The sequence below is a fragment of the Odocoileus virginianus genome, chromosome 10, assembly GCF_023699985.2.
Source record: "Odocoileus virginianus isolate 20LAN1187 ecotype Illinois chromosome 10, Ovbor_1.2, whole genome shotgun sequence".
NCBI classification, from domain to species: Eukaryota; Metazoa; Chordata; class Mammalia; order Artiodactyla; family Cervidae; genus Odocoileus; species Odocoileus virginianus.
In genome coordinates, this window is record NC_069683.1 from 59,037,475 (window position 1) to 59,064,445 (window position 26,971).

The window sequence follows — 26,971 nt, forward strand, 5'->3', positions numbered from 1 at the left end:
ATAGAGGAGCCTGGCAGGGTTCAGTCCATGGGGTCAAAAAGAGTCAGACTTGACGGAGCAACTATCACTCACTCACACCCTGCATATATGGCTTCCCTGGAGGCTCACTGGCAAAGAATCTTACTTCAATGCAGGAGAGACCTGGGTTTGATCCCTGGGTTGGGAAGATCTTTGGAGGAGGAGATGGCAACCCACTCCATTATTCTTGCCTGGAGAATCCCATGGATAGAGGAGCCTGGTGGCTACAGTCTCTAGGGTTGCAAAGAGTGGGACATGATTTAAGTGACTTATCATGCACTCACGCACTCTGCATATAAATTAAATAGGCAAAATGATATTATACAGCCTTGTAGTACTCCTTTCCCAATTTGGAATCAGACTGTTGTTCCTTGTCCAATTCTAACTGTTGCTTCTTGACCTGCATACAAGTTTCTCAGGAAGAAGGTAAAGTGGTCTGGTATTCGTAACTCTTCAAGAATTTTCCAAGTTTGTTGTGATCCACACAAACGCTTTAGCATAGCCAATGAAGCAGAAGTAGATGTTTTTTGGGAATTCTCTTCTTTTTTTATGATCCAATGGATGATGGCAATCAGATCTCTATTTCCTCTGCCTTTTCTAAATCCAGCTTGTACATCTGGAAGTTCTCAGTTCACGTATTATTGGAGCCTAGCTTGAAGGATTTTGAGCATTACCTGGCTAGGATGTGAAATTAGCGCAATTGTATGGTACTTTGAACATTCTGTGGCATTGCCCTTCTTTGGGATTGGAGTGAAAACTAACACTTTCCAGTCCTGTGGCCACTGCTGAGTTTTCCAAATTTGCTGACATACTATGAGTAGGACTTTAACTTAGATTACTGTGATGTTGAATGGTCTGCCTTGGAAACGAACCAAGATCATTCTATTGTTTTTGAGATTGCCCAAATACTGCATTTCATACTGTTTTGTGACTATGAATGCTACTCTATTTCTTCTAAATGATTCTTGCCCACATAGTAGAAATTTGTCATCTGAAGTAAATTCACTCATTCCTGTCCATTTTAGTTCCTGTTTCCTATGCTAATAATGTTCACTTTTGCCAGCTCCTTTTTATTCTGGGCTTTGCTGAGTCTTCTGAGAAGGCCTTCTCTAGTTGTAGTGATCAGGAGCTTCTCTCGCTGTGGGACATGGGCTCTGGGGTGCACGGGCTTCAGCAGCTGTGGGGCTGCTGCTCCTGGGCTCGAGAGCACAGGCTCAACAGCTGTGAACTAAGCTCAACATGGCTTAGTTACTCCTCTGCATGTAATATCTTCCCGGACCAGGGATCAAGCCCGTGTCTCCTGCATTGGCAGGTAGATTCTTTACCACTGAGCCACTAGGGAAACCCGGTGGTACACTTTCACTTCCTCTTCCTTAGCTTTCCCTCACCCTCTTCCCTACCCTCTCTGAGTGTCCAGTTTATTTATGCTGCATTCTGATAGGACAAATCCCCACCACCATCATCTAAACTCCCCAAAACAGGCCTCCAAAAATCATCATTGCATATTCTTTCCTTCCTTCATCAAAATTTGAAATCCCCTTAGTATTCTCACTCCAGATGGTACTCAGGAGAAATCTTACCTTAGTATCTTGAAAAACTTGATCCTCAATCCTTACTAAGATAGATGATAGTATAAATGAGCTCTCCTACCTTATATAAGATGATCTGAACTACTAAAGGTAGAATTGTGGTAAATAGGCTTGTCAATGAGAGATAAATTGCAGAGCAAGGAATCTTTTCATCACCTTCCAAATTACAATCCAAAGATCACTTTCTTTGTAACAAAAGAGCACTTTGCTTATAAGGGATTTGTATATGTCAAACTCCTTCACTTAGAGTGATCAAAATGATAATATCTTACATTTATGGGTTGGTCTGTGGAAACCAATGGATCAAAATATATGATTGGTATTTTTAATAAAACTAGCCAAAATGATAAGTCATTTCAAATAACCAGTGTAAGTACTTCTGAAAGGCATGCAATTGTGGTAATCATCAGTCTTGCTAAAGATCCCAGAATAATATGAATTTTCCTAGCTTCTTACTAAGCTTACTATGCATAAACAAACAAACAAAAAAAACCAATGCAAATTAAATGTAAAACTTTGAGTCAAGACCTCTGTATTTCAAGCCCAGCTGTGCTACTGACCTTTTTTATAAAATTGGCCAAAATCCCTTCACCTGGAAGTAAGGAAACGGGGAAAATGCCTCCATTTTCCCATCTAAAAACACATATAAGAAGTTCATAGTTCTCAAAGTCATTCTGAAGTAAAGAACTGTAAAATTAAGCACTTGCAAACAGAGGGTCGGAATGTACCAGTCATTACACCACCTCTCAGGAAACCTGGAATACCATTTGTGAACTACAACAGTAGTTTGCTAAACAAAATTGGTAGACCAGACAATTACAAAAATAAAAAATGATAACTATGCTAAAAGAAAAAATAAAAGTTGGAGATGCATTATAATATATAGTTCTATACATACTGGTTGAAAATCTGCACAATTTCATCTAGTCTCCACTTTATTCTCCTTGTGAACACGGTGCACATTTCAGTGCCCTCGTGAACGCTTACGGTAGAGACTGACATTATGCTAATTGACCCATAAAAGGGTTCAAATTTATAACCTCAGCCTTGTTAGAATTATGTTCTAATTAGCAAAGCACAGTGTTCATCATCATTTAATTACTGACTTTAAACTGAATATACCTAACATATACTCCATGTGATAAGGCTTTCTATACAAAATATCTTTGTTTCCCAGTAATTTCCCCTTTGTTATTTTTTTAATGCCTTTCCAAAAGAGACACTGAATTTCAATTTGACAAGACCTAACGCCATCAATACTGATTTAATCTGAAAACATATATTCCTTGAGCTAAAATAGAGCCAAAGGGCTATTTATTAGTTCTCCTCCAACTCAGGAAGAGCACATTCAAGTAATCTAAGAATTTCTGTTTTCAGTGAACTACAGAAAATAACACCACCTTCAGTTTGTGTAACATTTCACAGTTTACAAATCACTTTTTTCTCCTTCATGTCATTATATAGTCACAACAACCTTTTAAGTCTCAGATATAATTATCCACATTTTACAGATGAAAATACTGAGATTTAGAGAGATCAAGGTGTTTTGCTCAAGTTACATGCTGGAAAGAGATGTTAACTAGACAAAAACTTAGATCTCCTGTGCTTTTTCTCCCACAGGCTGCTGTCTGCTTTGTTAATTTATCTCACTTTACTGACCATTGGTAAATTATTCCACATACCTAACTAAAATCTCATTTCCTATTATGTCATTTAGTGATGGACATGAAAACAATGCTGAAAACTGTTTTCCCAAATTTGTAAATGTTGTTATTGTTATTTAAAAAGTTCTGGCGGGATCTTTAACTAATTAATAGTGAAACTTCAGGAAAAACATGCTTTCCTGGTTACCATCTTGGGTAACTGAATAAAAATTCTGACTTTGAGACAAAATGGTACCACTTCTAGACATCTCAGGAAAATTGATAGTGCTTTACTGCAAACCTTTGGAGAAACATGATTTCAGTCCTAAACCCTTAAATCAGACAAGACCCCGCAGCTGGCACAGGAGTGACTCAGTCTCCAAAGTGAAATAAGAGTAAGTCTTCTGGATTCAACACTATCATATCAGTTAAATGCTATGTGTTGAAGGCTAACTGTCAAACACTTGGCCAAACATGTTACATGCCCCAACTCATTTAATCCCCACAAAAATCCTGTAACAGAGGAACAAAATTTTCCCCAATTATATAAATGTGAAAACTGAACCCATAAAAATTAAAAAAGAAAAGTGCCCAAAGTCACTTAGGTAGTAGCAAGTATTGTCTATTTAATGTCTGATCTATACCTGACTATCTCCAAAAGTTAAGCTATTAATCTGCTCCTCTAAACTGAAATACAATGTTCTATATTTACCAAGGTAGAAAAGGTTACAGTTGAAAGGGGTAATTAAGCCTTAGCTAGATTATGTGATTTTGGATACCACATTTATTTTTCTTAACTTTTTTCCTTTACTATAAAATAGGGGAATTCCTAGCATAAAAGTTTCTCAGGATTGGTAAGTGCAAAATGAAATAAAGCTATTAATTACCATACACACAAATGTTATATGTTAATTCCATGCAAAAAACTGTTGATGAGGAGCTGGTCAAAAAATTGTTAAATTGAACTAAACTGACCATGTGTAACACCTGTAACTGTTGCCAGGCATGCCTCAGAGCCCAAAGATTACAATTATATGCTGCAAAGCTAATTAGTGCCACTTCAACTCATGTAGAGCAATGGTCTTCATGTCAGAAAACAATTTCTAGCTTTTAAAACATCTTTGCAGCCTCCACCTGAGCATTTCCAAAGAATTCCCTCTTGTTTTCAGTACTTGGGAGTTACAGTGAGGTGTTTTCCAAAAAGGGCCTGGAAATAAGAGAAGTGATATTTCTGTCTGACAGTTGGTATAAAATTAACTCATAAAACAGGGAAATGCTTTGTCAACCAAAAATGCACCAGCTTAAGCAATAATTTGTAAATGGGTGGCTGAGAATTACCTTCAAATACCAGCCAAGGTATAGCTCCAGGCAAAGTGGGCCACTGAGTAACGAAAGCAGGTGAAATTAGAGACAGCAAGCCATAAGAAAGAGAATGGAGGGGAATAGTTTATGAAACATTATCTCTAATACTGTTCAAGAGCATATTGGTCCTCTATCACATTGAGAAAAATTATTCCTAAGGTAAGGAAAATTCTTCAACCATCTTCACTAAAATGAGAGTCTTATGAATGAATGTGGAGCATCAGATCCCATTGTCATTGTAAGACGTCCCTTACAACCAGATGGAGCCCTAAACTAAATTAAAGAATTTGGCATGGAATTCATTTTGCTTTGGCTCTACCTGGTCTAAAGCAAACTTTTGGTTCTGACTTGGTTCCTCAAGGAGCCCGAATAGATAAGAAATGTGCTGACCATGCAGACTTTGAGTAATAAACTTCATTTCACAGTTATTGCTCACTGTAAATAAGTAAACTGTCATTCAGACACCAACCAAAGTGCTGGAGTCATTTTGTTTAGCCAGTCAGTGGCTAGCAATCTGATTATTTCGGGACTCTGACCAGACCAAGTCCTTGGAGTTTAAAAGTTTCAGACGTTGAAACATACAGAAACCATCAAAATACTACCCAGGGACAGTCTTGTTCAGCTCCAGTGCTTCAATCTCTCTCGGAATATAAAACTCAGCAAGGTTATAAAGATAATCAGATCTAGTATTGACTACAATCTGATTATCTAAATGGATACAAAATCTGCTTATTAGGCAGATGCTTGGCAGATAGTGACTCCCATGTCATCAGTATTTATGATGAACTACATTTCTAACTAGAAGTACAGAATAATCACATTTCTTTCTAGAAAAAAATAGGCAAGTCAAAGAACACTAATACTTCATGACATGAAAAGTCTTATTTTTATTCATATCTATCCAAGCGCATTTTTTAACATAAGTTATTTCTGCTGCATCAAGTATTTGAACATATATTTTTATCGTACATTTATCAAGTTAAACACTCTGCAAGCTAAAATATACTAACAAAATAATAATAATGAATGCTCTCACCTTAAGTGTAAGATCATCCAAAATGTATATTTTATTTTAGGAGTAATGGGAAATTGGGTAAAGAAGTAACATTATCAGGTTTAAGTTTTGGAAGATTCAATCGACAGCTGTGGGGGGTCAACTATCAGGGATTGGTGGTGGGAAAATTGGAAACACCCAGTGGGTTAGGGAAGCTAAGCAGTTCTCCAGGGGAGAGGTGAAGGTTGGCTTGGATTATGGCATTATTGGTACAGATTTTATTTTATTTTAGCATTTTATTCTTTATTACTGAAAGAAAATAGCTTTACAGTGTTGTGTTAGCTCCTGCTGTATAACAAATTGAATCAGCTGTATGTATACATCTATCCCCTCCCTTTTGAGCTTCCCACCTACCCACCTCCAATCCCATCTCTCTATGTCATCACAGATCATTGAGTATCTGAGCACATTTTTTAACCTAGGTATCACTCCATTTTACAGTATCTATTATACTGCTTCCTCACTCCTTCTCTGCAGAATAATTATGTACAATCTATTAAGAAAAATACATACCCTTATGAATAACCATTTCTATGATAAGCATGACTTCCTTCATATTCAGAAACCAAATGATAAGTAATATAATCGCTGTTCCCAGATTCTGCAGCAGAAGTTGAGCTGTTGGCAGTGAGGATGGCTTCTGTCACTCTGTTCATAGCTGCCTCACCCATGGGAGCCTGGAGCATGACTGTGGATAGGCAAACTAGGTCAGCCTAGAGGCAGAGCCCTGCCGAAGAAAGAACCCGTTGTCATTTCTAGCATAAGTCTATGTTATAAGAACTCACAGCACAGTCAGGAACTAAACAATTGGTAAGAGGAGGTAAGGTTCAAGAAAACCAACAGGAAATTGCTATCAGCTACTCCTTAACAAGTCACAAAGTAGGGGAATGAAACAGCAAATAAGGAGTCTATTCTGAACAATATTATATATCGCTAAATTGAAGATGGAATAATTCATGGATATGTTGCAAGACACATCAAGGTGAAAAGGGCTTAGGACCTGAAACAGGAAAATTTAACTTACTCTAAAAGTTAACTATTTAGGTTGGTTCAAAAAGTAACTGAGGTTTTACACTGTTGAATTTTTCTGCTTGATATTGGTATATATCTGTAAACAAATGTGGTTATGCTATACATCATTTTAATGTGCATTTCTCACTTTTTTTTTGGGCCAATATTACTTTCTGTTCATTTTGAATTTATTTTAGAGTAGGGAAATGATGTTAGACAAAAAGCAAATTTGAGTGATTTTCTTGTTTGAGTTCAAAATGGGTCGTAAATCAGAGGAGACAACTCACAACATCAACAATGCCTTTGGCCCAGGAACTGCTAACTAATGTACAGTGCAGTGGTGGTTCAAGAAGTTTTGCCAAGGAGTGATATCCCTGAAGGTGAAGAATGCAATGGCCGGCCATTGGAACTTAATAACAACCAGCTGAGAGGATCATAGAAGCTGGTCCTCTTACAACTACATTCAGTTCAGTTCAGTTCAGTCACTCAGTCGTGTCTGACTCTTTGCGACCCCATGAATCGCAGCACGCCAGGCCTCCCTGTCCATCATAAACTCCCGGAGTTTGCTCAAACTCATGCCCATCGAGTCGGTGATGCCATCCAGCCATCTCATCCTCTGTTGTCCCCTTCTCCTCCTGCCCCCAATCCCTCCCAGCATCAGGGTCTTTTCCAATGAGTCAACTCTTCGCATGAGGTGGCCAAGGTATTGGAGTTTCAGCTTCAGCATCAGTCCTTCCAATGAACACCCAGGACTGATCTCCTTTAGGATGGACTGGTTAGATCTCCTTGCAGTCCAAGGGACTCTCAAGAGTCTTCTCCAACACCACAGTTCAAAGGCACTATATTAGAGGTTGCCAAAGAACTCAATGTCAGTCATCCTATGGTCATTTGGCATTTGAAGCAAACAGGAAAGCAAAAAATCAATAAGTGGGTGCCTCACGATCTGACCGAACATTAAAAAAATTGTCACTTTGAAGTGTCTTCTCTTATTCTACAGAACAACAATGAACCATTTCTTGATTAGATTGTGACGTGCAGCGAAAAGTGGATTTTATGTGACAATCAATGATGACCAGCCCAGGGATTGCACTGAGAAGAAGCTCCAAAGCACAAATTTGCACAAAACAGGTCATGGTCAATGTTTGGTGATCTGCTGCCTGTCTGATCCACTACAGCTTTCTGAATCCAGTGAAACCATTACATCTGAGAAGCATGCTCAGCAAATCAATGAGATGCACTGAAAACCGCAACACCTTCAGCTAGTACTGGTCAACAGAAAGTGCCCAATTCTCCATGAAAACACCCAACCAGACATCACACAACCAACACATCAAATGTTGAATGAATTGGGCTACGAAGTTTTGCCTCACCTGCCGTATTCACCTGACCTCTCGCCAATTGATTACCACTTCTTCAAACATCTTGACAACTTTTGCAGGGAAAATGCTTCCACAACCAGCCAGATGCAGAAAACACTTCCCATGAGTTTGTCAAATCCCAAAGCATGGATTTTTACACAACAGGAATAAACAAACTTATGAGAGGGTAACAGGTAGGAAGGCCAGAGGTCTCTAAGTGGCAGGAGGAAATAAAACTGCAAGTGGCAGACATTTTCTTCCTCCTCTACACAAAATTAAAAGACACCTGGTTCTGCCTTAAGCTAACCAATACATTTTTCTTATGGAAATGTTTTTCTTAAGCTATGTTAATGAAACTATGTATTTGATTTGGAATCTGCCTTTCTTCAAAATGGTTCCCCCTAAGATTAATCTTTTTTTTCTTTTCTCAAACCTTGGGCTCAACAAACCATTATTCATTTCAATTGTTTTACAGCCTGGGATGACACACCTTTCTGCCACCCTATCTCAAAAATGCATATTGTGGGAGAGGGGCCTGGTGAAAGTCCCTCAGCCTTGAGGTTTTTCTCTTATCTAATTAGAAGCTCCTTAAAAGACATAAAATGCCTTGCTAAAAACTAGCAAGGGAGCATTCTTTCTGACCCTTCTGATGTTTCTGTCAGAAGTTTTCTCTCTCTCTTATACTTTAATAAAATTCTGTTACACAAAAAGTTCCAGTGGCCAAGGCTGGTTCCTGGCCCCAGATAGAAATCCTGTCCTCCGGAGGTCACAAATCCTGCCTTAGCACACTGCTCGCAGCAGCAACTTTTCACTTGTTGTTGGCAAAAATGTGTTGATTGTAAAGGTTTCTATTTTGATCAATAAACATGTGTTTGAGCCTAGGTATAATGATATAAAATTCAGAGTCTGAAACTACAGTTACGTTTGCACCAACCTAATAATCAAAATAAGCTATGTATCACTAAATTGAGTATGATGATGTGAAACGATATAGAGGTCACTGTAGAAGAACTCAGCAAAGAATATTAAACTTGCTCATATTAGAACTAGATTTTTATCTATGTAGTATTTGTTAGACATTTATTTGTCTTATTATTGTTTAGTCACTAGTCACGTCAGATTCTTTTCACAATGCCATGGACTGTAGCCCACAGGCTCCTTCTGTCCATGGGATTTCCCAGGCAAGATGACTAGAGTGGGTTGCCATTTCCTTCTCCAGGGAATCTTCCCAACCCAGGGATCAAACCCACATTTCCTACATTGAGGGGTGGATTCTTCTTCCTGGGTCAACCAGGAAGCCCATTCGTCTTATTACCATAATAGAAAATTAATAACTGGGAAAAAAGGATGAGAGTAAGAGGCTATGAGTAAGAACAGTTGCTACAGAAGAGGGAAGATATTTCTGGCACAGTATTTTTTTCCAAATTCTTTCTAGTAGACTATAAGAATTTTAAATATCTTGCTTAAGCATTCAGCTTTACAAATATCACAGGCTGACCCATACAAGTCATGTATACACATTCACACTAAACAACAGAGGTTTAATGATATGATACTTAGGAATAAGGTACTAAGTGATATTATTCACTTTTTCAGTTTTAAAAAACATTTTAATTTTCTTATATGCATAAGGGCTTTTAATTGGAATTTTCAAGGCAAATTCATGTAGGTGCATCCATAATTGACATATAATTAACTGGCACATATTAACCCATAAGTTATTCCTTTAAGTAGCAAAATCTCTGGACTCTCCAGGCGTTATAAAATACAAGGACAACATCAGCCTTGTTTATTCCTACAGGCCTTCCTTTAAATGAATCCTGAAGCAGAAGTAACATTTCTTAAAAATAATAGAAAATAGTTTATGATATAAAGTTCATAAGTATAATGCCACAAAATCAAAGGTGCTATATACTATTACTTTGTTTTATCCAGCAATATATCACACAGACCAAGAATATTAAGTGAATTACTGTGCCTACAGAGATCTTTATATGGATGTGTAAGAACTGCCCAGACATGTACAATTCCATATAGTCATCTAATAATTGATATATGTCAGACCCTTGGAGCCAGGCAACAAGTTTAATTTTAGGAACACCAAGAGATAAATCTCCATTCTTACCAGCCCCTCAATGTGCCCCACAAAACTTACTTTACATTCCTGCAAAAGCACGTAAAGAGAAGTGCTTTTCAATTAATAATTATTTTTTTAAATTTTAACAAAGAAGAATTTATTACAGTTCAGTTCAGTCACACAGTCATGTCTGGCTCTGTGAGACCCCATGGACTGCAGCATGCCAGGCTTCCCTGTCCATCACCAAATCCCAGAGCTTGCTAAAATTCATGTCCATCAAGTCAGTGATGCCATCCAACAATCTCACCCTCTGTCAGTCCCCTTCTCCTTCCACCTTCAATCCTTCCCATCATCAGGGTCTTTTCCAAGGAATCAGTTCTTCACATCAGGTGACCAAAGTATAGGAGTTTCAGCTTCACCATCAGTCTTTCCAATGAATATTCTGGACTGATTTCCTTTAGGATTGACTAGTTGGATCTCCTTACCATCCAAGGGACTCTCAATAGTCTTCTCCAACACCACAGTACAAACGCATCAATTCTTTGGTGCTCAGCTTTCCTTATAGTCCAACTCTCACATCCATACATGACTACTGGAAAAACCATAGCTTTGACTATATGGACCCTTGTTGGCAAAGTAATGCCTCTGCTTTTTAGTATGCTGTCTAGGTTTGTCATAGCTTTTCTTCCAAGGAGCAAGAGTCTTTTAATTTCATGGCTGCAGTCACCATCTCCAGTGATTTTGGAGCCCCCAAAAAAAGTCTCTCACTGTTTCCATTATTCCCCCATCTATTTGCCATGAAGTGATGGGACCAGATGCCATGATCTTAGTTTTCTGAATGTTGAGTTTTAAGCCAGCTTTTTCATTCTCTTCTTTCACTTTCATCAAGAGGCCCTTTAGTTCTTCTTCGCTTTCTGCCATAAGGGTGGTGTCATCTGCATATCTGAGGTTATTGATATTTCTCCCGGCAATCTTGATTCCAGCTTGTGCTTCTTCCAGCCCAGCGTTTCTCATGATGTACTCTGCATATAAGTTAAAGAAGCAGGGTCACAATATACAGCCTTGACGTACTCCGTTTCCTATTTGGAACCAGTCTGTTGTTCCATGTCCAGTTCTAACTGTTGCTTCCTGACCTGCATACAGATTTCTCAGGAGGCAGGTAAGGTGGCCTGGTATTCTCATCTCTTCAAGAATTTTCCAGTTTGTTGTGATCCGCACAGTCAAAGGCTTTGGCATAGTCAATAAAGCAGAAATAGATGTTTCTCTGGAACTCTCCTGCTTTTTTGATATCCAGCGGATGTTGGCAATTGGATCTCTGGTTCCTCCGCCTTTTCTAAATCTGGCTTGAACATCTGGAAGTTCATGCTTCACATACTGTAGAAGCCTGGCTTGTTGAATTTTTAGCATTACTTTGTTAGCGTGTGAGATGAGTGCAATTGTATGGTAGTTTGAACATTCTTTGGCTTTGCCTTTCTTTGGGATTGGAATGAAAACTGATCTTTTCCAATCCTATGGCCATCTGCTGAGTTTTCCAAGCTTGCTGGCATATTGAGTACAGCACTTTAACAGCTCATCTTTCAGGATTTGAAATAGCTCAACTGGAATTCCATCACCTCCACTAGGTTTGTTCATAGTGATGCTTCCTAAGGCCCATTTGACTTCACATTCCAGGATGTCTGGCTCTAGGCAAGTGATCACACCATCATGGTTATGTGGGTCATAAAGATCTTTTTTGTATAGTCCTTCTGTGTATTCTTGCCATCACTTCTTAATATCTTCTGCTTCTGTTAGGTCCATGCCATTTCTGTCCTATATTGTGCCCATTTTTGCATGAAATGTTCCCTTGGTATCTCTAATTTTTTTTTAAGAGATCACTAGTCTTTCCCATTCTATTGTCTGCCTCTATCTCTTTGCACTGATCACTGAGGAAGGCTTTCTCATCTCTCCTTGCTATTCTTTGGAACTCTGCATTCAAATGGGTACATCTTTCCTTTTCCCCTTTGCCTTTGGCTTCTCTTCTTTTCTCAGGTATTTTTAAGGCCCCCTCCGACAACCATTTTGCCTTTTTACATTTCTTTTTCTTAGGGATGGTCTTGATCACTACCTCATGTACAGTATCACGAACCCCCGTCCATAGTTCTTCAGGCAGTCTATCAGTTCTAATCCCTTGAATCTATTGTCACTTTCACTGTATAATGGTAAGGGATTTGATTTAGGTCATAGCTGCATGGTCTAGTGGTTTTCCCTACTTCCTTCAATTTAAGTCTGAATTTTGCAATAAGGAGTTCATGATCTATACATAATCAGAACATGTTTAGTTTGATATAAAAAAGACCATGTAATTCACAACATTATCCTATTATCTCAATGCAGTTAAAATATTTAATAATATCCAATAATTATCCTTGACAAAATATTTAGCAAAAAGGAGTAAAAATGACAACTTAATTCAATTAATAATTTAGCATAATTAAAATGCACACAGTCCAAATTGTCTGGTGGAGAGACTCATAGCAGATTTTTGTGGCATGAGAGTTTGATGTAGGAATCAACAGATAGAGATGAAAAGGGGGAAGAGAGAGAGAGGTTGAGAATAGGGATAACCAAAAGTAAACGCTTCTACTTTGCAGTTTTTTCTCAAACTTAACCCACAATATATCAGAGTTTACACTAATATAAAATGCCAAGGTAGAAACTGTAATATGCTTGATATTGACACAACCTTGCTTTCATTTCTATTAGCTGCTCTAGAAGAACACAATAATGACCTTTGTTATTTGAGGCTTTTAGTTTCTAGGCAGGCATATCTTTTTAGAAATTTTTTTAATTGAAGGATAATTGCTTTACAGAATTTTGTGATTTTCTGTCACTCATCAACAAGAATCAGCCACAAGTACACCCATGTTCCCTCCCTTCTGAGCCTCCCTCCCATCTCCCTTCACATCCCACTCTTCCAGCCTGTCACAGAGCCCCTGTTTGAGTTCCCTGATTCACATAGCAAATTCCCGTTTGCTATCTATTTTACACATGGCATTGTAAATTTCTGTGTTACTCTCTCCAAACATCTCACCTTCTCCCTCCTCCCCTCTGCCCATGTCCATAGGTCTGTTCTCTATGTCTGCTTCTCCATTGCTGCCCTGATAATAAACTGATCAATACCATCCTTCCAGATTCCACATATATGCATTAGTATACAATATTTATATTTCTCTTTCTGACTTACTTCTGTCTGTATACTAGGCTCTAGGTTTGTCCACTTCATTAGAACTGACTCAGATACATTCCTTTTTATGGCTAAGGGCTTCCCTGGTGGCTCAGAAGTTAAAGCGTCTGCCTCCAATGTGGGAGACCCAGGTTCGATCTCTGGGTCGGGAAGATGCCCTGGAGAAGGAAATGGCAACCCACTCCAGTATTCTTGCCTGGAGAATCCCACAGATGGAGGAGCCTGGTAGGCTACAATCCACAGGGTCGCAAAGAGTCGGACACGACTGAGCGACTTCACTTCAGACTTCAGTATTCCTTTGTATATATGTACCACAGCTTCTTTATCCATTCATCTGTCAATGGACATTTAGGTTGCCTAAAATGGATTAAAGACCTAAATGTAAGACCAGAAACTATAAAACTCTTAGAGGAAAACATAGGCAAGACGCTTGGTGACATAAATCAAAGCAAGATCTTCTATGACCCACCTCCTAGAGTAATAGAAATAAAAACAAAAATAAACAAGTGGGACCTAATTAAACTTAAAACTTTTTACACAACAAAGGAAACAACAAACAGGGTGAAAAGACAACCCTCAGAATGGGAGAAAATAATAGCAAATGAAATAGCTGACAAAGGATTAATTTCCAAAATATATAAGCAGCTCATACAACTCAATACCAGGAAAACAAACAACGCAATCAAAAAGTGGGGAAGAAATCTAAAAAGATACTTCTCTAAAGAATACATACAGATGGCTAACCAAGCATATGAACAGATGCTCAACATCACTCATTATTAGAGAAATACAAATGAAAACTACAATGAGATACCACATCACAGCAGTCAGAATGACCATCATCAAAAAGTCTACAGACAATACATGCTGGAGAGGGTATGGAGAAAGGGGAATGTTCTTGGATTGCTCGTGGGAATGGAAACTGATACAGCCACTAAGGAAGACGGTATGGAGATTCCTTAAAAAGCTAGGAATAAAACCACCGTATGATCCAGCAATCCCACTCCTAAGCATAAACCCTGAGGGAACCAAAATTGAAAGAGACACATGTATCCCTTTGTTCATTGCTGCACTATTTACAATAGCTATAACTAGGCAGGCATATCTTGATATGAGTTATAGATCACAAAAAGTGGCTGAATACCATAACTAATGGCCAAAAATTGTTGGTCTGAACTTATTTTTAGATTCATATTTATAGGTTCACATTTTATAGTTTTATAATTTTAACAATTTCATTGACCTGCATTTGAAAGTGACTTACTCATATGTATCCTTTGAAAAATTATGTCTCTTGGGATCGCTGTTGTTGTTTGGTCACTGAGTCATGTCTGATTCTTTGTGACCCCATGGACTCCAGCACGTCAGGCTTCCCTGTCCTTCACTATCTCCCGGAGCTTGCTCAAACTCATGTCCACTGAGTCAGTGATGTCATCCAGCCATCTCATCTTCTGTCGTCCCCTACTCCTCCTGCCTTCAATCCTTCCCAGCATCAGGATTTTTTCCAGTGAGTCAGTTATTCACATAAGGTGGCCAAAGTATTGGAGTTTCAGCTTCAGCATCAGTCCTTCCAATGAACACCCAGGACTGATCTCCTTAGGATGGACTGGTTGGATCTCCTTGCAGTCCAAGGGATTCTCAAGGGTCTTGCCCAGCACAACAGTTCAAAAGCATCAGTTCTTCAGCACTCAGCTTTCTTATGCTCCAACTCTCACATCCATACATGACTACAGGAAAAGCCATAGCTTTGGCTATACAGACCTTTGTCAGCAAGGTGAAGTCTCTGCTTTTTAATATGCTGTCTAGGTTGGTCATAGCTGTTTTTCCAAGGAGCAAGCATCTTTTAACTTCATGTCTACATTCACCATCTGCAGTGATTTTGGAGTCCAAGAAAATAAAGTCTCTCACTGTTTCCATTGTTTCCCCATCTATTTGCCATGATGTGATGGGACCAGATGCCATGATCCTAGTTTTTTGAATGTTGAGCTTTAAGCCAGCATTTGCACCATCCTCTTTCACCTTCATCAAGAGGCTCTTTAGTCCCTCTTCAATGATAACTTGTAGTAAAATGCTTTTTCCAATCAAAATAATTGAGTATCTATGTTTTTCCAACTATATATCCAATGGAATTGTTAATTTCATTTGTCATTATTAATGCCATTGATTAATCTGATATATCCCATTGCTGCAATCAAAATAATTGGGAATCTATGTTAACTATGTGTTTGAAATATTTCTCAATAGTCAAGATTGCTAAGCTAATGGTGAAAAATTACAACTTAAAGGACTATTTGATTTCCTCCACAGTCCCGCACTCCCATGCCAAGACTGCAGCTGAATAAGGAGAGAACTGCCTAAGTGCTTAAAGAAGCAGCAGGCACCAGTCTCACAAACTGTAGTTCTCACAGGTAGCCCCTGGCAAGCTGTGGATGTATTTCACCAATTCTCCTTTGGCAGGAAATTTAGCTTTGTACTTTGCAAGCACACGTTTGAAAAAAATAATTTAATTCAGAACAAAAGGACAGATTGGTTTTCTTTGAAATGTGTTTATAATGGCAATGAGTTAACACAACAGGGGTAAAAGGGGGAGGATTTATAGTTTCTAAATGCTGTCATGTCTACCAAGTGTTAACTGACCTTTATGTCAGGAGGAAACAACAAATCTTTCTTCCAGCATCCACACTAGAAACTTCCTCATGTCTGTCTGAAGCTTCAAGTCGGATGACAATAATATGTAGCCAAATGTATTCTTTCCTCAGTCTTTGTTTCATTACAAAACAATCTCATCATTATCACTGCTTACAATAAATGCCTTGGGAGGGCAGATTCTTTGTTAACATGGTAAAAGACATTTTCATTACTGTGGAAAATTCTTTAAAAGACAAAATCAAAGAAAAGTTTTCTACTTCAGATTTCTATTTAATTATATTTTTTAATTCAGAATCAAACAGAGTCATTTCTTCTTTTCCCTATAAAATCAATAATAGGTCGACGATAGATTTCAAAAATTACATCACAAATATATGATAAAAATACAATTTGTAAGAATCTCTGTATTCTTTCCTTTCTGAAAACAAATAAATTCCTTAGATTAGAAAGCAAAAATTTGTAAGACAATGTTCATAAATCAAGTCATCCCCCATATGCAAATGAAACTGATCACAGGAGGGAAAAAATGAAATTGGAAGACAGGCTCAGAGTAACCCTGTACTGAGAGAATTGGTCAACAGGCATTGAAACTAGATATATTTGTCTTTTTTTGAGATCTACAGAAACTAACTAAATAACAACGACAAGCTTCTTACTAGTGCAGCAACAGGTACTCCCTAAATTTTCTGCTAAGTTAATGTGAATTTTTCTTTCAAAAGTTCTTGCTTCCCTGGGAAAAGTTAAGGTAAGCAAAAACTTTATACAAGTAATAATAAAGAGGTTGAAAAAAAGATAAAACCTTTCTGAAATATTATTTCTGAAATGTTTCAACAGAATCATAAAAAAAAATGGTAAGGGGGTTGGAGAGGGGAGCAGTGGGGAGGGTAGATTATAAGTATTTTCTACAAATGAGATATCTCAAACTCCTGACACAGAAAGGGCCAACAACAAATATTTGCTTAATGTGTGTGTGTGTCTGCTTGGTCACTCAGTAGTGTCAGACTCTTTGTGACCTAATGGACTGTAGCCCACCAGGCTCCTCTGTCCATGGGCTTCTCCAGGCAAGAATACCGGAGTAGGTTGCCATTCCCTTCTCCAGGGGATCTTCTGGCCCCAGGGATCAAATCCGTGTCTCCTGCATTTCAGTTGGATTCTCTACCGTCTGAGACATCATGGTAGTCCATCTGCTTGCTAACTAATATTATTTTTTTTCTTAAATATATTTAGATTATGTAGAAAAAATTTATTCTTTCTTTCTAATAAGTAAGTTGACTAGTGTAGCAAATTACAACAGTATTTAAGGAAAATCCAGTACATTTTATTTTTCAACCCTGAGTTATGCAGACATTTTGTGTTCCATAGATCTTATGTTTTTGGCTCAGGATACAATAAAGTCAAACATGCATAGAAGGTGAATAATAAATATATGATAAAGCATAATAGGACATAATAATTATTTACATTTCTATAATATGTTTTGTCTATTTTGCTCTTGTTACTGATAGTGATTTTATTTTTCCAAAATGCATTTGTATTTACTATCCTACTTGTTTCTTATTTGTATAGTATTGTTAGAATAAATATCTTTATATTAACTCTAAATTTAATCATTTAACAAATGCTTACTGATTAGCTACTATGTGTCAGGCACTGGCAGACTTGGGATTTGGCAGTATATAAAAACAGATCAAAATACTTGCTGATATTGAGCAAAATCCCCAAAAAATGAAAAAGGAGAGAACCAAGAAGCTACAGTCGATTGTGTATATCTTGCTTGACCTTATTTTGCCTTCCACACTATATTTCAACTGCATGAAATATATTCAGTACAACAACAAAGTAGACTCCTATTCACTCGGCTCCTAATACCTCAGGAGTTCCTTCCTTTAGTGACTTTTTCATCAACGTCAAGAAAAGCTCTAGTGCTAAACAAAGTCATATCAGACACAGAGATGGTAGGAATATGGGTCATATATATAAAGTGTATATCAAATTACCTTTAAAACTAAAAAAGAACAAGCTAGCACGAGCACAAATCAAAAATTTCCTCCACGTGGTGTTCAATTTATAAAGACTTATCTTTAGAAGAATAAGAAAAAATCTGCAGTTTTCAAAAAGTGATCTACAATGGAATATACCCAAAAAGGTACACTTCACAGTTTAAATACAAAATTTCTAAAGAATGAATTACTAACCTTTCAGACCTCATTTAATATCCCACTGTCAGTGTAGCTGCCACAGCTAAGGCATGCCTGTTGCTGCGCCTAGTCACCCAGTCCTGTCTGACTCTTTGCAACCCCATGGACTGCAACCCAGGCACCTCTGTCCATGGGGATTCTCCAGGCAAGAGTACTGGAGTGGGTGGCCTTTCCCTTCTCCAGGGGATCTTCCCAACCCAGGGATCAAACCCAGGTCTCCCGCATTGCAGGCAGATTCTTTACCATCTGAACCACCAGGGAAGCATCTAGGGAGTACATCACAATGTCTACCATACTCATAGAAGTATACCTAGAGAACTGCAATTTAACTTTGAGAGTCAATAAAATATACAAAACTACTGACTGCTCACTGAGTTACAGTGATAAAATCAAGATAAGACTAATAAATTAGGTGTAAACAAAACCAAAATCAGATAGCTGTCTTTGCACTAAATACTGCATTCCCCTTGGGTGCACAGAAAAGAGAAACAAGCATCCTCATTTTTGTCAAAAGAGCCACAAAATGTCTCTTGCTCAACTCCACCCTTTCCCAAATCCTATGTATCTCATTCATCTATAGCTTTTTTTGATGACTCTGTTACCTTCAAACATGAGTTTCCATTTCCTTTTAATAAAGTTTGATTTGGCCTCACAGGCCTTGCCAACTACCTCACTTTACTTGCATTGCCAAAAGTCTTGGAAGATAAATGTATGCTCATCATATCCTTTGTTTACTCATCTTATTAAACAGAGTTCTATCTCAGTTGCAGGACTGACATCACTTTTGAAGACAACCAGAAACCTCATTTATACTTGGTTTGAAAGTACATTCTTAAATTCACATTGTTTTTCAAATATCAACCACTACAATCCTTGCTCCCAGCTGCTCTCCAGCCAACTCCCACCACACAAACAAGCAAAAGCATCCTAGCACCTATATCTCTTGAATTCCCTTTTGTATACTGCTTCTCAATTCTCTATCATTCTTATTTTTCCTGTGTCTTTCAATTAGATAGGTTGTCAGTTTTCAAGATGTTTGCTATTACCTCCATGAGCTGTCACCCAAACTCCAATCCTAAGTCTTTATTTTTTTTTTATTCTTTTTTTATTAGCTGGAGGCTAATTACTTTACAATATTGTAGTGGTTTTTGTCATACATTGACATGAATCAGCCAATCCTAAGTCTTTAAAGGTCTATTTATCGAATGCCTACAGTGTGACAGGCACTATTCTGAGGCTGGTGATCCAATAATAAAAAGTTCACAAAGAACTCACAGTCCAGAGCCAACCATTTCCACATAAATTCAAAAAATACAAATCCAAGGTTATCATTATATTCCTTCCAAATACCACTTTCCCATACTACTTTTGCACTTGTATCAATGCCATCACAATTCTCAAACTCACTATTGCAGGCAGAGTTCCCTGGAAAGCAGACTCTGAGATGATTAGCATTCAGAAAGATTATTAAGGGATACTCCAAGGATCAACACCCACGAAAGAAGAAGTTGGACTGCCATGCCATCTCAGTGGAGGCACAGCTGACCCGCCGTGGAGTTATAACATCAGAGTTGGCTGAACTGGGGCAAAGGGGGAAAGCTTCATACCCACGTGCTGATCAGTCACTGATGGGGAAGTACGCTGGGTAAGGCATCTCTCTTCAGTCCGTGCGAGCGTACTCAGTCTCTAAATCGTGTCTGACTCTTCGCGACCCCAAGGACTGAAGCCCACCAGGCTCCTCTGTTCATGGTATTCTCCAGGCAAGAATACTGAAGAGGGTTGCCAATTCATTCTCTAGAGGATCCTCCCAACCCAGGGATTGAACCCACGTCTTCTGCAGCAGCAGGAAGATTCTTTACCAAGGACCACCTGGGAAGCCCTCTCTTCAGTCCCGGCAATACATATAGGAGACTGACAGGTGAGGGTGACTGTTAGCAGCACTCCTAGCATCTAGGGACATAAGTCCATCATTACTAAAGTAGGGGCACCTAGGCAGTGCATCACAATGCCTACCATGCTCACAGAAGTGTGAAGTATATAAACATGGCAGGAGAAACAGAGTTTTGAGCTAAACAGACCAAGATTCTAATCTCATCCCCATCACTAAGTAATTAACTGTGATCACAGGCAAGTTACTCAAAATCTCTCAATTTCTTATAAAAATATTTTGAAAATTCAATGATACATATAATGAAAACACTTAATGCTGGATCCACAGTAGGTGCCTGACACGTGTTAATTCTCCTTCTTCTATGCTGTCTTTTTTAACTATGCTCTTTCTCTTCCAGGTATTAAGACTTCCTTCAAAATGATGTATATTCATTCAGTCAATAAACAGGTACTGATAACTTGCCTTTAGCCAGGGCTATTGGAGGCACTACAAAGACCACTCTGAGCAACTCAGACAAGGTACCTCCCCTTGAACATCTTAAGTTACAATGAGGGAAGACAAATAAAACATAAGGGAGCAAATAAATTAAAAGGTAACTTCTGATAGTGAGTGCTATGATGGAAATAAACAACGACATTAAAGAGAATGTTTGGTGGGGGAGAGCTACCATCTGTTGAGGTGACATTGAGCTAAAATCTGAACTGGAGTGAGGGGGTATTTCTGACATAGAAGATATAGAAGAAAAGTTCTGAGGCAAGATAATACTTTTCTGGTATGTTCAAACCGTGTGTGTGGATTACAGTTCATGAGGTAACGTCAGAGGTAGTCTCTTGGTATCTTGTAGACCATGGTAAGGTATCACTCCTACATTACTGTTGTGAGTGTAAAAAACAGATTAAGATGTGTAGAGCATTTAGTACAGATAAGTCAGCAGTTGTTATTAATTCTGTCTTAATGCCCCATTTCTCGTGTGTATTTAATGCATATTGATTACATGATAAATGAATCAATAAACGCTCATTTGCTAAATAAATGCTGTCTGAAAGAATGAATGTGGGGGTCAGAGAATGAGTGAATAAACAAGTGACCAGTAAGATCACATTTATTTTTAAGATTTCTGGGAGATTTCATAACTCTGAAATGTTATGTACCCAAGATAGTTAAAAATATTTCCTATAAAAAGCAAGGGAAATCTAAGCAAGAACTATAAAGAAGAAATTTCTACAGATTTTGGAAAAGATGTGGCTGGAGAAGGAAATGGCAACCCACTCCAGTGATCTTGCCTGGAGAATCCCATGGACGGAGGAGCCTGGTAGGCTGCAGTCCATGGGGTCGCTAGGAGTTGGACACGACTAAGCGACTTCACTTTGACTTTTCACTTTCATGCATTGGAGAAGGAAATGGCAACCTACTCCAGTATTCTTGCCTGGAGAATCCCAGGGACGGGGGAGCCTGGTGGGCTGCCGTCTATGGGGTCGCGCAGAGTCGGACACGACTGAAGCGACTTAGCAGAGGCAGCAGCAGCAACAGTGGAGGTAACCCAAGTTATCAGGAAATGTGATTTACAACATGCAGATCAGTAAAATAGCTGATAAGAAGCAATTAATGAAAGCCATCAAAATTAATTGATCATTTTATGTATTCCAATTACTATATAGGCATTACACTTTTAATCTTCACAATATTTTAAATTATTATCTTCATCTTATAGATAAGAAAATAAGCTTTATAGAGGCTTATCCAAGAATGCACAATACAATGACCAGCATTGTGTCTGACTCAAACCTGTTATTTTCCCAGAATGTAGAGAATGAAGGAACCTGAACCACTGCCATCTTCAAGGAATCAGCATATCATCATGATGAACTAACAGTTAAACACATTGTCTTCAGTTCACTATTCACAGTTTATGACATATTTACCCTTGAGTGAGATTATTATTATATATGATTTCAGAGAGGTAAGACAGAGACAGAAAAGTTATTTCCCCAGAGTAAAATTAAAACAAAAATCAGAATGCAGCGTTAATTGCATTATAACCTCTGCCACCAGCATCCCACCTCCCCACCCATGATGTACACACACATATACTAACAGGCATTTTTCAAGAAAAATAAGACATGTACGTTAACCAAATATAGACAGAACACTAGATTTTTTTTAAAACCCCAACTTTTTTCAAATCACATCTAATTTGCCACCCATTGCCTGTGACTCTCTGATGGAAGAGGAGAAACTGCGCATGCATATTAACTCTTTCAGACCACAGGACCATCTAGTTCTTTAGGGCCTCTATGTAGAGGAAGTTTCATATTACAAAGCATTTGGTTATCTAAAACATTCCACTTACATGGTAACTAGCCTTATTGTGATGCTCATTTTTAAATGCAATAGAAATATTAAATCACTATATTGTATAAAAGGAACCAACAGTGTTGTGGATCAACTATATTTCAAAAACAAACTCTGAAAGAAAGATCAGATTTGTGGTTACCAGAGTCAAGTTATGAGAGGTGGGATGGAGAAAGATAGCCAAAAGGTTCAAACTAACTTCGAGTTACAAAGCAAGTACTAGGGATGTAATTTGGAGAAGGAAATGGCAACCCACTCCAGTGTTCTTGCCTGGAGAATGCCAGGGATGGGAGAGCCTGGTGGGCTGCCGTCTATGGGGTCGCACAGAGTCGGACATGACTGAAGTGACTTAGCAGCAGGGATGTAATGGACAACAGGTTAAATATAATTAGCACTTCTGTATGTTACATATGAGTTGTTAAGAGAGTAAATCCTTAGTTTCCAAGTATTAGTTCTAACTTTCAAAACATACCGAGTCACTTTGCTGATTGAACAAACTAACACATTGTAAATCAACTATAATTGAACAAAAGAAAAAGCATAATGAAATATATATGAATATAATGAATATATTTTTTAAAAAAACATAATGAAACTTGTAACCAGGAAGCTAAGACTGAGTTTCTCAAAGACTAACTAGTTAGCAGTCATCAGTCTGGTAGATGGAGACCTGAGGGACCAAGCAGCTGTTCTAAGAGAATGAATAGTGAAAGAACAGGACCTAGATTTATATTAAATAAGCTTAATGTTAGGTATCTGTCCAATACCAGAGGGCTTGAAAGGCTTCTGAGTATTGTGGTCTGCCCCATTTGATATTCACTCCCACTATTTCCAAGATATAACCTTCCTCTACCAATTGCTCCTTAATACTCCAAACTGACTTATACAATTTTAATAGACAATAAATACTTTCACCTTTTTATACTTCTCCAAGTCATACTCACCCTCTCAGTTTAGGCTACAGATTCATCATTTCCAACCTCACCTGTGCCCTCAAAAGATACCCAGTAATATGTTCCAAGTCATATTAATCCTCTCACTTTAGACTACAAATCCACTATTATCACCTGCAGTTGGGTCTTCAAAAAACACCCAACAATTAAGCTTTTCTCGGTCAGTTTTCTGCCTCATTCTTTAAATCAATGATTTCTGACTTACAATGTTTCCCAAGGACTTCAACACTCTAGTACCATTATTATGTCTATAATGGGATCTATGAGATAGATATGTGGATGTGCTGGTTTGTACAGACTTTTAATACAATGTTTCATAACACAAGATTTCTTATTATACTGAAATAATAATGAATAGAAGAGCATGATGGAGATATTGTCTCTGTATTGTATAAGAACACTTATCAGAGGCAACACATTATGCTCTTCCAAATAGTTACTATGTCTATGGACATTTTCTGATAATCATACTAACCAAAGTTAAAGATAACTTGCAAAAATTTTAATGACTTCTGAAGCTCCAATAAAATACCAAATAAGTGAGTTTTTTAAAAATCTTACAGCATTCTAAAAAACGCTTTAATTATCTCTACTCTTATTTGTAGCTGAAAAAAACTACAAACACAGCAGTTAAAATAATGAACTAAAATATGACAGCACAAAATCACTGTAGCCTACAGAGCATTAGTAGATATACCACACACCACACAAGAATTGATGCAATTATTTATTCATCCTAACATTTATTTAGTGCCTTTGTAAATCAAACTTTCTGCTAGGCATGGGCATGCATAGATCTCTGTCTTAAGAAGGCCGAATTGACCAAAATCACCAGTCAATACCGTAAGTCCTATTATACAGATTTGAGTAATAACTTAGTATTCTACAGGGAAGATATGCAGTGACAGGAAACAGGATAGATGTGTATGGGTATGTGTGGGCACAAAACTAATCAGAAAAACCATTCTGTCCCAATATTAAATTGAAGGGTCCATGCATGAAGGAGCACAGGTATAAAGCAGCAAAGAAAAGTGCTTTGCTAGCATATGTTAATTTTCTCTGCTGGGCACAACAGACCCGCACATCACGGACACAGAACAGGGGATAGTAAAGGAGTCGAGTGGACTTCAAGGACTTGCAACCAAGGGGATATCAGGACTTCCACACAGACAGCCTCCTCCCGTGACAGGCTGGCTCCAGATTTCTCTGCAAATGTTGGATCATGATTTAGTTAGAAATTTCAACTAGACCCCTACCCACCTTAGCCACTGAATGAAAGAAAGATTAATCAGCTAAGGATATAAAGTTTAGTGACCATTATTCAGAAGCTTCCCTGGTGGCTCAGATGGTAAAGAATCTGCCCAAAATGCAGGAGACCCAGGTTTGATCCCTTGGTCAGGAAGATCTCCTGGAGAAGAGAATGGCAAACCATTCCAGTATTCCTGCCTGCAGAATCCCATGGACAAAGGAGCCTGGTGGGCTACAGTCTGTGGGGTCACAAAGAGTCGGACACAACTGAGCAACTAACACACACATTATATCTGTCATATTTTGGTAGAGTTTTAGAGGTGGTTCTATAATCTGATATCTGAACCTCCTACTGTTTCCTTTCTAGGCAAAAAAAAAAAAAATTCTTTTTCATCTAGATGTTTCTTCTCTCTTCACCTTTAAAAGAAATTTTCATTGGCACATGAACTTGTGTGCCACATTACTTCAAAATGATCCAGTTGGCTCATTTGTGAAATGTTATGTTGATCTTGCTTTAAAAAACACAGATACTGATAATAAAATCAGATTGACAATCACAACAGCCCTTGTCCTTTCTTCTCTATCAGCCCTAATATTTCTGAATAGCTGTTTCTTTATTTTGAATAAAGAGGCCACACGACACGTACACCAATGACATATGACCTATTAAATATAAACTTTAGGGGAGAATCCTCAGGAAAAATGAGAAGAGTCTGTGAAAAAAAGTACAAATGCTTGAACTTCAAACAGCTTCCAACAAAGAGCCAAAAAAATTATTTTGCACATGAAGGATACAGGAATAGGATAAGGCTGAAAGTCACCTTCTCTATTCTCTATTAGGGCAACAATTGTCTAGGGTACATTGTTCCAAAGGAGCAACTTCCAGGACTTTTCTTTCCCACATAAATGAATCTACATAACTCACTGAGCCTATACCAATGACCCAGAAAGTGTGTAATTCATTAACCTTTAAGCATAACTTTGCTGGACCTAGCAATCACCTGGAGTTTGTTAAAAATACGTAGTCCAGGCCCCATCCTAGAGCTATTAGACCAGATCATCTGAACACAACCATATGAAATCTATGGGACACAGCAAAAGAGGAAAGTTCATAGCAACACAGGTCTTCCTCAAAAAACAAGAAAAATCTCAAATAAACAATCTAGCACACTAACTACAATAATTCAAAAAACAACAAACTAAACCTAAAGACATATCTTTTTGCCTTTTCATACTATAAAAAAGATATGACTTTTTAGGTTTAGTTTGTTATGGCAAACTAAACTAAACCTTATGGCAGAAAGCAAAGAAGAACTAAAGAGCTCTTGATGAAAGTGAAAGAGCAGAGTGAAAAAGTTGGCTTAAAACTCAACATTTAACAAAACTAAGATCATGGCATCCGGTCTCAACACTTCATGGCAAATAGATGGGGAAACAATGCAAACAGTGAGAGTTCTTATTTTGGGGGGCTCCAAAATCATTGCAGATGGTGACTGCAGCCATGAAATTCAAAAACGCTTGCTCCTTGGAAGGAAAGCTATGACCAACCTAGACAGCATATTTAAAAGCAGAAACAATACTTTACTAACAAAGGTCCATCTATTCAAAGGTATGGTTTTCCCAGTAATCATGCATGGATGTGAGACTTGGACTATAAAGAAAGCTGAGCACTGAAGAAGTGATGCTTTTGAACTGTGGTGTTGGATAAGACTCTTGAGAGTCTCTTGGACTGCAAGGAGATCAAACTAGACCATTCTAAAGGAAATCAGTCCTGAATATTCACTGGAACGACTGATGCTAAAGTTGAAACACCAATACTTTGGTGATCTGATGAGAACTGACTCACTGGGAAAGACCCTGATGTGGGAAAGATTGAAGGCAGGAGGAGAAGGGGATGACAGAAGATGAGATGCTTGGATGGCATCACTGACTCAACAGACATGAGTTTGAGCAAGCTCTAGGAGTTGGAGATGGACAGGGAAGCCTGCCATGCTACAGTTCATGGGGTTTCAAAGAGTCGGACATGACTGAGCAACTGAACTGAAACCTAAAATCAGAAGAAAGAAGGAAATAATCAAATAGACAACCTAGCTTTACACCTAAAATAATTGGGAAAAAAAGAACAAAAAACCCCAAAAATTAGTAGAAGGAAGGAAATCATAAAGATCCAGGCAGAAAGAAATGAAAGAAATAATAGTACAGATTAATAAAACTAAAAGCTAGTTCTTTGAGAAGATAAACAAAATTGAGAAACCTTTAGCCAGACTTACCATGAATGAAAGAGAGAAGAATCAAATCAACAGAATCAGAAATGAAAAAGGAGAGGTTACAACAGACTGCAGAAA

General features: G+C 38.1%; 1 protein-coding gene and 1 long non-coding RNA gene across 3 annotated transcripts in view; one reads left to right on the plus strand and one right to left on the minus strand.

The window, feature by feature from the left end:
- GUCY1A2 (guanylate cyclase 1 soluble subunit alpha 2) overlaps window positions 1-26,971 on the minus strand; it is a 405,388-nt gene that overhangs the window by 360,856 nt on the left and 17,561 nt on the right. Inside the window, exon 1 of one of the 2 annotated variants that reach the window (XM_070473646.1) lies at window positions 6,180-6,318. The exons of the other annotated variant lie outside the window; for it this stretch is intronic. The gene's annotated coding sequence lies outside the window, so the exon portion shown is untranslated. Of the gene's footprint in view, window positions 1-6,179; window positions 6,319-26,971 lie in introns of those variants that run through there. 2 annotated transcript variants of the gene reach the window in all.
- LOC139037034 (uncharacterized) lies at window positions 20,170-25,025 on the plus strand. Its single transcript, XR_011489815.1, has 3 exons — window positions 20,170-20,309; window positions 20,471-20,591; window positions 21,874-25,025. It is a non-coding gene; the product is annotated as an uncharacterized lncRNA (long non-coding RNA).